Below are 9,168 nucleotides of genomic sequence, written 5' to 3' on the forward strand. Positions count from 1 at the left end.
GAGGAGCAGGAGAGTAAAGAAGGGCAGAGCGTGGGGAAAAGCCTCTGTGACCTGATCCGGAATGGCGCTGAAGTCCCCGCAGGTGATGAGCGGGCAGCAGTAGCTGCGGAGCAGCGGCGGGCCAGCCCTCCCCGACCAAGTCCTAGTTTGGCGAGCGAGTGCTCCACTGCTCCCTCCGCCTCCTCCCCGCTCTGCAAACCCTGACAGTGCTCATTAAAATAACCAGCTGCACTTCCTCTGCACACAGCCCCAGTCAGGCTCACCCCCGGTGAAGGACACACAAAAAAAGAGGCCCAGGAAGAAAAGGGATCCCCGGCACCCAGCTGCTTGTCCCCTCAGATCCAAAACCCTGGTTTGCCCCTGTAGAACATGCAGTGCTGTGTGAGTGTGGGAGCTGAGGGATCCGCTCTGGCACAGGCACTTGGAGGTGACACCCCAAGGTGATGTTTCACAACCAAACCCTTTCTGCAAACATGGCATGCAACAGTTTCCCCCGAAGCCATTCCTTCCCATCCCCTTAGGACATCCTTTGTGCAGCCCCAGGACCTGGCAGGAGCCTGTTCCCTCCCCATGCTGTGGCAAGGGCTGTGCCATGGCCAAATTGCTCCGAGATGCCCACAAGGAAGGAGCCCCAGATCCCAAAGCAGCAAGTGCTGGTGACCAGTTAGGGTGAGTCACGGCAGCCCTGCAGCTGGGACCTCCTCATCCCTTCACACTCTGCCTCCTCCCGGCTGCTTACTCCCTGCATACATGTCATGGCTAAAATTAGAGCCGGAGCTCTTTCTGCGCGCGGGCGTGCGAGCCTGCGTGTGCTTGGACCGTACCCAGCGCTCTTCAGGGACCGGGGAGAGAAGACAGTAAAACGACAATAACAAAATGTCAACAGAGATCGCTGCCAGAGCGGCAAAGGCAGGCAGGGCCAGCCGTCCTCCCGCGGCTGTGCTGCCGATGGGTATCACAGGAAACCATTAATCAGAGGAGAGCCAGGCCTGAGGGTTCCGCCGCAGCTCTGTCACGCAGGTGGAGCACAAGGTCTTTGCAAAGCGGTGGGAGAGTTCACATTAACAAATGTCAGCACTGCTGCCGGATTGTTTTTAGCCCTGCTCTCGTGCTGCTGGCAGCTGGAGACACCCGGGCAGGCAGCAGGAAGTGTCTGCTCGCTGAGAAAAGCTCTGCTCTCTCCCTGCTCATATCCAGCAGCTCCTGGTACCAGGCTGCTTCCTTCCTCCTCTCTCCCCAGGGCCAGACTCCAACTCTGCCCTGACCCCACAGTGGCAGCAGGCAGAGGGACAGCTGCCCCCTAGCAGGTACCTCTGCCTCAGCTGACCCAGTAGGTGTGCAGGCTGCAACCAAAGCCCCTGGAGCAGAGTCCTGAGATGTCCCTGCTGAGATCTGCCTGCTGGGGCTTGACAGAGTGTTTTCCCACTGCATTTACCACAGAGGAAACCAAGATCATTATGCAACTAGCTGTCCATCTTGCTGTCAACAAGCACTGAGCTGCCCACAGCCCTAAGCCCAGCTTTCCGTGGAGGAAATGCACCCAAACTCCAAAGCAAGCAGCAGCCATGGCCAGGCCCTTCAAGAAAGGAGCAGGGCCAGGAACTGGGGAAGGCTCAGCACTTTGAGAAGCCAGGACCTTGCACTGAGCCTGGGGCAGGAAAGCATCTACTGTCCCCATCTCATTAGCCTTCACTACAGCCCCATGACTAAGCTCCAACTCATGGGCCCAAAAGGCATTTGTTGGTTTAACTGTGACCCTGTTGCTGATATCTAGTCCCATCTGTGGCATCAGTTTCACCATGGAGCAGTATTACTCAGCCTTTTTCTCCCTGTTCCATGTACAGATTCAAGTAACTCAGCAATCTAAACCCATCACTTTTTGGTTTTGCAAAAGGTCAGCTTGTCCCTGTTACAAAAGGTAGGACAGGAAGAGAAGTTGATTTTTTCCTCCACCCTTTTTGCTGTGATTGCCTTCCGCATGTCTGCCCTCACATGTTTCCTTTCCTCCTCTCTCCCTCAGCCCCAAATCCCCTTGCCACTTGCCTCACACCCTCTAATGGGCATTTGTACAGCAGAGGATACCCTGGGCGAAACAGCACTGCTGGGGCAGAGTGAACAGCCTTTGGGATGTGGGCTGGCACCTTGCAGGCTGCTAAGTGCAGGGCCACCTTGCTCTGCTCACCCTGTTTCATTGTTCCCAGCAATCCTCAGCACCAGCCTTTCTGCTTCAGAAAGCATGGGCTGCACAACAGGCGCTCCCACCCATGAGCCACGAGGGCCATGAAGAGCTCCTGCCATGAAGGCCCAGCTGCTAGTCACTGCTCTGCCACCTTTGTCTGCCTAATCTGCACTCGGTGCTCCCCTTGCAGAAGAGAGGACAAAAAATGCAGCAATGGCCCATAAGCAAGGAAACCGGGCCTGCAGAAGGGCCGTTTCACAGTACTCAGACCAAGCAAGCACTAGGAAAGGAGCGTTAAGAGCTCTTCCCTCTGTAGTAGCCTTCCTTTTGTGCGCACCATAGAAGAGCAACCATGCCCTCTTGTGTTCAATCCACAGTGCTTTGGGCCTCTCCAAACCCCATTATCACCAGTGTGCGGGAGCAAAGCGGCCATATGGTGCCGCTACCGAATCTCCACCTGCAGGAGTGCAGTGCTGCTGTGCCTAAGGGCTGGGAGAGCTGGACATCTTGTGATCAGAGGCAGCATGCTGGGCAACACACAGGAAGCTCAGAAGCCAGGAAATGGCAAACAAACCATTAGCAGGCCAATATGTCACAGGCCACAGGGGCACAGGAAGCAGGGAAACCTATCCCATCCCCTCACCTCCCTGCAAACACTCACGATCCCCCACCATGGTTAGTTTCAGTGCTGGCCCCCACATAACAACCACATGGCAGCAGTCACAGTTACCTCCCAGGCCTGGTTTCCCACCCCAGCTAGCATGCTCAACCCACTGAACTTCAGGCTGTTTGGCCACCCAGATAAGCCAACCTCAGGTCATTCAAGCGCTCAGCTACACAGGGCCTAGTGCTATAGCCCTCATGCCCACGACAGCCAGGAGATGGAGGAAGAAACCCTCAGCATGCCTCCACTGGACCACCACCAGGATGGGGCTGTCACATTAGCAGAAGGAAGTCCGGCAGCGAGCTGCCCTCAGGTACAAGGTTAGTGACACACGCAGCAGGCAGCAGCCTGGCTTTCGGTGGCCTTGGTTAGCGCAGGAACAGGAGGGTGACGTGGGGTGAGACGTGGGTGGGAGGGAGGAGAGCTCTCTCTCTGCAGCAGTTGCTGGAACTGCACAGCCTGCGCAAGCCAATAAAAATGCCACGTACTTATACACGGCTGGCCGGTGCCTTATCCTCCGGGATCCCCATCGGCTGGGCTGGCTGCCAAGGAGACAAGGGAGGACACCTTTGTGGGGCAGGTGGAGTCTGGGGACACAAAGAGAGTGGTCAGCACGCCCTCCCATCCATGCCTCCAGCCACCCGGCGCACTGCTGCCCTGGCAACGTCCCTCCTCCCTGCACGCTCTCCCCATGGCCTTGGTGCCGAGGTGGCAGCACCCGTATCACCTCCCCAGCTGCCAGCTGTGGGGTCTCACAGGCATACCTGGGGGAGGGTGCAGTACCCTGCTGGGAAGGAGAGGCCTTGTCCAGCATCATGATCCCACTGCTGGGACACAAACCCAGCCCAGGCCAGTCACGTCAACCCTAGGGCCAAAACAAACACCACAAGAGCCATTCACAGCCTCCTGCCAGAGAGCTGCTGTGGGCAGCGGGACAGCCAGAGCCCAGGCACTCCCAGCACCCACACTCACTACTTGAGCTTCTGGTACCCCCAAACCCTGAGGGCTGAGGAAGCACAGCTAGGGGACCAGGGCCACATCTAAAGCAGGAGGCGGCTGTGCCTCCCTCCTCCTCCTCCTGCCCTGCACCAGCCAGGCTCCTGGCAGCCTTCACCCCAGCTGCCAGCCCTGGGCAAGGATTTGAATTTCAAATAAATTATGAAGGCACTTGACAGACCTCAAATGAAGGAGCATTGTTTAAGCAGGGCAGGGCAGGGTGGCCTGCCTGCCCCAAACCAGTGTGCAGGCACCAAGCCCTGCTGGTGGGCACAAGAGGAGTAGTGAGCAGCACTGGCAAGGAGTGGGGGGGTAGGACTTTCTTCAGACCCTGTGCCACGGGACGGGTCCCTCTCCTGTGTGCAGCAGCAGGAAGGCACACAGGGCCTTGCCAGCAGATCCGCTGCTTAATCCCGCCATCTGCCAGCCTCCATCGGGAGCAAAATCCCCGCAGAAAACAACCCCGCCACATTTGAGCGTGCCCCACACGATGTTCCCTTGCACAGTGACCTCAGGTCTGTGCAGTAAGAGGCTTAGTGCTGAATCCTGGCCAGGGCAGGATGGCGAGGCAGGATGGCGAGGCAGGACGAGATACAGATAATCTGATGGAGAGGGAACTTTCACATGGAGGGGCTGCATGTGACTACCCTCCGGCCCCAGGTCCTATCTGTGAAGCCAGATCAGACCCCAGTAAGGTTAAGGTGCTCCTGCCCCGTGGTTTCCGATCCTCTCCATGCTGCTGGGGAGCGTAGCCTCCACACCTGGCTGCCAACGGCAACTGAGAGATGGGCCACATTGGCAACCACGTTTCCTGTGGGAGACAAACTGTGCTAAAATGAGGGGAAAACCCTTTGTAACGAGCCTTTTTGTTAGCTTCTCTGACTTCCTGGGACAGAAAACCAGTGGGGCCATGTGACTTTCTGCAAAGCCACAGCGTATTTTGGAGCCTGAGAGTGCTCTTGCCCCACAGAGATGAGCTGCAGCCAGCCTCACCCAGAAAGCATGATCTGCCTGCGGGCAGGGCTGAGCAGGAGGCCCAGGCTGTCTAGAATGCTGAGGACCAGAGGAGGTCCTCTGGGTTAGCAGGACACACTTGTCACAGTGTCACAAGTGTCTTGTCACACTTGTCACACTTGTCATACTTATCACAGTGTGACAAGTAGGACAGAGCTCAGAATTCATTACAAATCAGCCCTCTCACGCACCAAACCCCCACACTGTGGGCAGGAGGAGAACACTGCTGGATGCAACACGTGTGTCTGACATGGAGCGGGGGACACCATCGCCTCTGCCTGCCTGGTGCAGCCTTGTCACATGTGCTGGTGCAGTTTCACCACCTACTTAACGTCCTGATGCAGAGGAGGGAAAAGCATTCACAGCTCCCAGAGAGACTGCAGCTGCTGCCATGCCCGCAAGTTTCAAAAGAAACACGAGGAAAGGGGACTGTGCTTTTGCAACACAGGAAAGCCGGACTGAGGAAAGTTCCCGGGCTCAAGATCACCAAAACAGAGGCACTTATTCCTCCAGAGCCAGGTGCCAGCTCCAGAACTAGCATGACAGGTTTTGGTATTTCCACACCCTGTCCATGACCCCAAGCAGGCCCTGCATCTAAGCCCTACATCCAGAAGGCTCTGGCAAAAGCACCTCACCTCCTACCAGCCCCCCAGGCTCTCCTGAGAAGGATGGTTTGTGGTCCCAAGGAATCTGAGCCCTAAATCTGCTTCTGAGCTCACTACTCAGTTATGCGAGCAAGCAAGCGTGTGGCTGAGAGCAACTCTCACGCTTCAGCTCACGGAGTCACCTGGGAAAAAGAAGCCAGAGATGCAAGGAGAGCAGAGTTGGAAGTTATCCTCAGAGGCTCTGCCAAGTCTTCAGAGAGACTGTCTGCTCCCTGGGCATGGCAGCACGATGACAGAAAGAAATCCCACGCCGCAGGCCCATCTGCCTGCCAGGGCTCAGGATGCATTTCTAAGAGCATCTCCGCTTGCCCAGAACCTGGTCTTGCCCTATGAGCACCTGCTGTTCCCACAGCCCAGCAGGACCCAAGCAACCCTCTTGGGGGGTCCTTCCCTCTTCCATAAATTTCATCATCAGGAATAGAGAAGATCGCTGTTCTTTGTCTAAGCCCTTTGCTGAGGTGACACATCTCTGGAAAGGACGCTCCAGCTATGAATCAGATGAGAAGTTCTGCCCCGTTCTCCAGCTCTACTCTCCATTAGGCAGCTGGCGCACACCCTGACGTCAGAGAGGAGAGGGAGAAGAGTCAGGAAGGATAGAGCTGTGAGGATCCAGTCTCTGCCAGCAATGCAGCAATGCATCCTGCAGACACAGGTGGCTTCAGCTGGAGCAGCTGGGGCTCTCAAGGGGCTGCTAGCCAGATCTAGCCCTCCGTCTGCCCTCTGCCACCTGCAAGTGGAGCAGAGCATGAGGCTGGCAGAGCTGAGAGCAAGAGGTTTGCCAGCCAGATCCAAATCTGCGTGTGTGGAGGAGGAGGAGGCATCCTCTCGATTGCTCAACAGTGAGCTGGCAGCAAGGTGCTTTGTGAAAAAGCCTGTCCCGAGGTAAGCTTTGCTTGGGCTCTGACAGTGGGCTGATTTTACAGCTCAAGATCTTCACTGCTGCCACAGTTGCCTGCTTTGCCCTTGAAGCGTCTGGAATTTGCCCCATAGCACAGCCTACATACCACCCTTGTGTGAGGGCAAAGCAGGTCCTCAGCCCTGTGTCCAGCTCTTGGGTTTGGGCCAGTTGGGCAAAGGAATGACAAGTTCACAGTGGTGCCAGCATGGTGCTCAGGGGAAGGCTGGGCAGCAGCCAGTGCTCCCACAGGTGCTTCTCCCCTGGCTCTCACATGTCATCAGCATCGAGCAGAAAGACGAGCGTCGTCCCAGAAAGATGTAGGCGGGCGCTCAGCTCTGTTTCTTGAGTGCCGTTTACCCGCATGCTGTGCCACCCACAGACCTTCCCAGGGCAACGACACACAGCCCCCAGGCTGAGTGCATGCCCATCAGGGCTTTCAGCCACCATCGCACGCTTCCAGGCTGTGCTGGCATGGCCTTGCCACATCAGACCCACCATCACATTTGAGTACCCAGTGGAGCGGATGTCGTAAAGACTCTGAGACCCACTAGGAGACACATCAGCAGCTCTCCGCTCTGGCAATGGGAACTGCAGGAGGAGAGCTGTGTCCCCAGCACGGTACTTCCTTCCCAGCTGGAAGGGGTAAACCATGCTGTTCACCTACACCACAAGAAACAGGGCACCTAGGAAAGAAATTTAATCCCAACCACCTACTATCTGATTGGCTCCAATCTCTTTATCAGCCCAATTAGAAGAATTACCCATCTGTGGCCCGGATGCACATACTGTGCACTTGTCTCTGTCAGTGCTGGAGCCAATTACTTTACCCTCCTTTAAGGCAATTATCAGGTACAGAAATAAGTCTGCTTGCAAAACACAGCAGGCTAATGTGCTGCAAGCAGAACTTGGGGTCTCATCTCCAATTGTTTAAAACCCCCTCAGGATTCGCCTGCAGTGAGATGTCCATGATGCACTGGGTGCCAACCTGGGGACAGACAGGTACCATGGGAGTCCAACAAGACAAGCAGTGTCCAGTATTGGTGCAGTCTCCTGTTTCTTGAGTCTGCCACTCATTGGGCTGCACACAGCAAGCTGTGCCTTCTGCTGTTGTGGCCTGAGCAAGCAGCACTCTTGACAGAATGTGCAGGCAGGGCTGAGTGGCATGTGCCCGGCTTAGGAAATCCCTCCTTGCAGCTGGGGCTCCCCAGAGCAAGGCTTCATCTCCCAGTGCAAAGTTTCTTCTCCACTTACTTTGGCCAAATACACTGGCTAAACTCCAAAATTCAAGGGGGTGCAAACTTCTTCAGCAGTCACTGTTAAAAAGCATTTCGGGGATAGGGACTGACTGTACTTCTCCAAAACAAAGGAGAATAAGCACTTAACCCTGCAATTCTTTCTAGTGAACTGGAACTCGGAGCTACGTTCTGCTCCTCTGTTCAGGTGGGCACAAATTCAGCAGCTCTCAGCAGCCCACAGCCAATCCTCCTCCACATCTTCAGCATGCTCTCTCCACTCAGAGCTGTGTGTGGGGACTTCTCCATCCCTATGTCCCTTAAAAATCTATTCTTATACCCCTACAACTTTTCACAGCTCTGAGAGATGGATTTGTCACCCAGGCAGAACCACATCCCTGTCAGAAGCAGCAGAGGAAGAAAAGCATCCAAACACCAAACAGTGTGAAGGGCATCTCAAGCCATGCTGCAACACGTGCTGCACGGGGCCAGGTCTGCATTTCCTGCACTGCATGCACCTGCACTGCACAAACCCTCTGCACAAGAAGAAAATGCTTTAAAATGCTTTCTTTAAGCTCTGCCATGCTCTGCAATAATGGCTTACACAAGGAAGCAGGACCCTCCAGGGGCCAGAAACACCCACTAATATGAGGGAAAGGACAGAGACTGTAAGAAGCTCTGCACGGCCACTGCCGCCAGCTGTGAAACCAGAGCAGAAGAGAGCAGCTCTTGCACTGGGTGGAGCGACCTTGTAAGCCCTTCACTCCCAGCTCCTGTATGACTTCGCAGGGCGTGCTGTGGGGGCTGAAAGTGGGGCCCTTCCCCTCTATTTAGCACTAGTGAAACCACACTGAGAGCGCTGTATACTGCTTCATCCCCCCGTACAAGAAGGATGCTTACAAGCTCATGGTCAGCAGAGTGACATCAGGAAGGATGAGGCAGTTTGGGCGAGACAGTCCCCCCAGAAATCCCTTTCAGAACTGATCTATCCTAATTTTTACGTATCTCTGGATGGTGTAGACATCTCTTGGCTTACATGGGTTGAGCATCCCAAAAATCAAGCGAATGCCATGATTCTCGAGGACATTCAGTAAGGGTAAGACAGCAAGCCCAAAGTGTAGTCCCGGGGCTCCCTGGGAGCAGCGCAGAGCTTCCACAGCTCCAGTGCTGACAGCCTGCTGAAATTGCAGCTGAAGCACGAGGTGTGAGCATGGGGATGGGGACATGCGGTGCTGGGCACATGGAAACAAACCTCCAGACATGGGACTCTGACTTCTATGGGGAGAAGGCTGTGGTCAACGAGGCAGTGATAGCCAGCTTCCCGTTATCCATGCCAATAGTTCAAAAGGAGGAGAACACAATCTCATCTTCTCTATCAGCACGCCACGTCCCTTTGGCACCTCATCTCAGCTGATTGCATGTTTTATGTAAGTGGGGTCAACATCCTCTCCAGTGCCCGGTGCCAGCACTGCGGGTCGAAGCCGGGGCTGACAGCCAGTGGGCCGGGGGAGACTGCCTGG

This window comes from Meleagris gallopavo, chromosome 5 (genome assembly GCF_000146605.3).
Source record: "Meleagris gallopavo isolate NT-WF06-2002-E0010 breed Aviagen turkey brand Nicholas breeding stock chromosome 5, Turkey_5.1, whole genome shotgun sequence".
NCBI lineage: Eukaryota > Metazoa > Chordata > Aves > Galliformes > Phasianidae > Meleagris > Meleagris gallopavo.